This window comes from Euprymna scolopes, chromosome 19 (genome assembly GCF_053919585.1).
Source record: "Euprymna scolopes isolate OS-2025 chromosome 19, ASM5391958v1, whole genome shotgun sequence".
Classification (NCBI taxonomy): Eukaryota; Metazoa; Mollusca; class Cephalopoda; order Sepiida; family Sepiolidae; genus Euprymna; species Euprymna scolopes.
In genome coordinates this window covers 121,434,649-121,439,029 of record NC_136500.1, presented here as the reverse complement: position 1 = coordinate 121,439,029, position 4,381 = coordinate 121,434,649, and positions in this window count along the sequence as shown.

Sequence of the window (4,381 nt, the reverse complement as noted above, 5' to 3'; positions counted from 1 at the left end):
TTGTCAACATTTTGACAGGCATCAAATTGCATTGCTTGTCGTCTGAAGTGATTTTATGACCAGACATTTTAGCTGGTTAAAAACGGAGCAAAAGTTATGGCCGTTGACTTAAAATGAATGCTTGATACCCAAATTGATGGTTGTATATAGTTAAATATGTGTTTGTTTTTCCCTATCAAAATCTCTAACTATGCATCAAACGGATACCATAACACTTAGTTCGCTGCATCTTTTCAGAACAAAGGTCCATACAAGATTTCAGTTAGATTGGCCCTGTAGTTTCTAAGAAAACTTCTAATGTAAATGGCCTATTACTAATCCCTATTAATATTAACTTACCATAATACTTAGTTCGCTGCACCTTATCATGAACGTCTATAAACAATTTTTCAGCCAGATCAACCTTGTTGTTTCCGAGAAAAAGTGGGACGGACAGACAAACAAACAAACATACAAACTAAGAGACATATAATATCGATATATGTCCCTTTGTAGGACAACTGGACTTTTTTGCACTTTGTACACTGATTATTTTAATAACTATTTCTCATTTCAACTCTACATTTAAACAATTAAAATATATTTTCCCGCCACTAATAAAGGGGTCACGTGTTACAAATGTCACAGAGTAGTAGTTTTAGGGACGTGTCTTTGCAGCCCTGTCAAAATAATGATGAATAAAAAACGATGCACGGAATAATGAAAACAAAACCTCTTTTAAAACAAAACAACGAAAGGTTTGTTTCGGCGGTCGAAAGTTGGATTGTGCCCGTTTGAGAAAAAGAGAGGATTAAAACATTCTTGAGGGGGGGGGGTCGCAGGTCAGCAAGTACTCATCTTCAACGAAAATCGGCTATGCTGGAGTGGCCACTGAACAGAAAGAGGAGAGAGGTCTGTCTTCGATGCTTGCTGGGTTCTTTCTGTTGGCCTGCCGTGCTTCCCAAGGAAGCTAAAAAAAAGTTCTTTAGGAGACAAATGGAATCAATATGCCTTGCCAACTGATTGGTCAGTGTCTGACCGAATCGCTTGGCATGGGCATTGATTCGCGAGAGAAAATGGATCTTTTATCTTTATTTGTGACTGCTATATAGTTGCGTCCTTGTGGATAAGCTTAGAGGTCAAGGTTCGGAGAGTGACTCCAGGCGGAACTTATGCAAACCACGTCATTTCTAACAGACCCCTCTTTCTCAGTTAGTTGACAAGACTTGGACGAGGAAAGACGTGTTTTTGAATGACACCAAAATTGGGGACATCACGTGTCGGGCGGCTGATATAGGGAAATCTATCTGTCTGTCTGTCTGTCTGCGACAAGTGTAAAGTTTTTATTTCTGTTTTTGTTTTTTTGTTTTTTTTGTTTTTTCAATAAATCGTTTATAAACTGAATAAGGCAGGCAGACTTAAAAAGAAATGTAATATAGATTTTATTTAACGTAATTAAAATGCCTCCCCAACAAAAAACAATTACAAGTATTTTATTATGCTTAGGCATGAATCCCGAATTATGGCGGGAGAGAAGATAGATAGGTGATCATGCAGTTGGACTTACCCTACGCTAGACGTTCTAACCAAAATACCGCGTTTCATTGTTTCTATGAACTAATTCTACTCTTTTCTATTCTCTGTCTGTCTGTCTGTCTGTCTGTCTGTCTGTCTGTCTCTCTCTCTCTCTCTCTCTCTCTCTCTATATATATATATATATATATATATATATATATATATATATATATGAGCAAACAGTTAATAAAACATGTTAAAAAACACTTTGAAAAAGAGTTAAAAACATTTAATCTGAAAAGGAAACACTTTTATATATATATATATATATATATATATATATATATATATATATATATATATATATATATATATATATATATATATATAATTATTTTTTTTTTTACTATAATAATTACCAAAATTGTTTTGATGAAATAAGTTAAATAATAAAAAAAGTCAACACATTAATAATATACAATTCGGTAGATAAGTAAATTCTATTGCGTTCTGTATTATCTTATTTATTTTTTGCACTTTATTGACGGCTAACCAATCTCTGTTTTTACCCGTTGTTAATGTTCTATAAAAATACCAATAAATAAATGCCCATAAAAAATATGCATTTATTTATTCACGCAATGAGTTAAAGAAACAGCGATTATAAACACTGACATTTATTTCTCCTTTGTCTGTCTGTCCAAGCACTGTTTTTTTTTTTAAGCAGTAAAATGACGTATTTGTTCGTTTATTTGCAGTTTTCGTCGCTTGGCACAGAATCGCCACCGTAAAGCGACGTACGTGCGGTGCAGCCTTTTTTTTTTTTTTTTTTTTTTTTCAAGTAGGGGAATTCCCTCGCCAGTTTTCACAACACGTGAGTCAAATCAGTCATTACGCCTATTTTTTCCCCCAAATATATCGCCATATTTTTGTCGTAAGATATTATACGAAACCGAAAATTTTGGGAATGTTACCAAATTCTTATTCAAGATTCTTATTCACATGACAATTCTTTACAACGTCTTCGGCTTTTTGTTAAGAATTATTGTTTTAATGATTGAGGGGAAGCAGGTTGCAAAAATATTTTTATTTTTTTTATTTGTGTGTGTGTGTGTGTGTGTGTGTGTGTGTGTGTGTGTGTGCGTGCGTGTATTTTTTAACTCTGTTTTCTTTTTCTATTAAGTCTAGGCTTAAAAAAAAAATTTTTTTTTAATTTTCAGTTATCTGCTGGCGATTTCTAAAAAAGTACTCTTTGCAAATGTATCGAAGGAAATTTTTCTAATCAGTCATGATGCTGTGTGTCCGAATAATCGATGGCACATTCTCTCGGTAAATTTCAATCACCTGCAATGTCGTGGGACCACGTGTATATTATTTTTATTATTTTAGTGTCGATTTCGAAAAAGTCCCATGACGTCAGACTGTCTACTACTGCTTACATTGGCCATTTGTGCACCAGCACCGGTTCTCTTGTAGAAGACGTCTCCCTGAACTACTTTCGTCTTTTCTCACATGCCCCTAATCCGAATTCGTCGCTGCGTGATTATATTTTGGTAAATATTCAGATACGTTACAACAGAACACCGACCACTCTAATTTGTTTTTTTAGGGATAATCGAGGTCACTGACAACGAATCTGATACTCAAACCGGAGGCAAATTTACCGTTTGTATGGTATTAACCCCTGAACCCACGAACTACTTTCCGCGATTTCATAGCTTCCGTTTACTCTACGCGCGCACGCGCGGCAGCATAAACGACAGCTTGCTTCACCTAGCAAATTGCCTTCTCACATGGCGTACCAATCTTCCGCGGAAAATTTTAAATTAGATGAAAAAGAAATTAAGTAAGAAAAGAAAAACACACCAAGTTGTGGGAGGGGGGATGTAATGTCATAAAAAAAAAATTTTTTTCCAGAACATAGAATTTTCTAATTGTCAAAAATACATTATAGCACTTTTTGGGTGGAAAATTTTAAATTAGCTGAAAAAGAAATAAAACCAGAAAAGGAAAGCACTTCAAGTTGGGGAGAGGGGGGGGGTAATTTAATTGTATTTTTTTTTTTCCTGGAATATAGAATTTTCAAATTTTTCGTAAGTAACGCAGCGACATTTACCGATTAGAACACCATTTAACATTTTTCGAAGATTTTACTGTTTACATTGGGGGCGCGAGCGGGGTGGGGTGGGGTGTGGTATTGGGGCACGTCCCCCCACCCCGCTCGTGCCCCCAATGTAAATAGTAAAATCTTCGAATAATGTTAAATGGTGTTCTAATCGGTAAATTTCGGTGCGTTACTTACGGAAAAACGGTTAACTAAACTGCAGAAGCGCCTATTAAGCCACATAAGTTCTATAATTGAATCCCCCTCCGCGAAGAAAAAAACCGAAAATCATAAAAATGTTTGGTGCTTATGGTTTTGTAAACCGCATTAAAAACTACGTAAGACAAAAAAAAAAAAAAAAAAGTCCCCCCCCCCAATTTGTTGTACTTTTCTTTAATTGTAAGTCATTAAAAATGTCAGTCCGTAATTTTTTCCACCCAAAAAGTGCTATAATGTACAAAATGTTTGAAAATTTGAAAATTCTATCTTCCAGGAAAAAAAAAAAAAAACAAACAAAAAAAAAACAACTAAATTACCCCCACCCCCTCCCCAACTTTCCTTTTCTTGTTTTATTTCTTTTTCAGATAATTTTAAATTTTCCGCGGAAGATTGATACGCCATGTGAGAAGGTAGTTTGCTAGGTGAAGCAAGCCGTCGTTTATGCTGCAGCGCGGGCGCGTAGCGTAAACGGAAAGTAGTTCGTGGGCTCAGGGGTTAATACCATGCAAACGGTAAATTTGCCTCCGGTTTGAGGATCAGATTCGTTGTCAGTGACCTCGATTA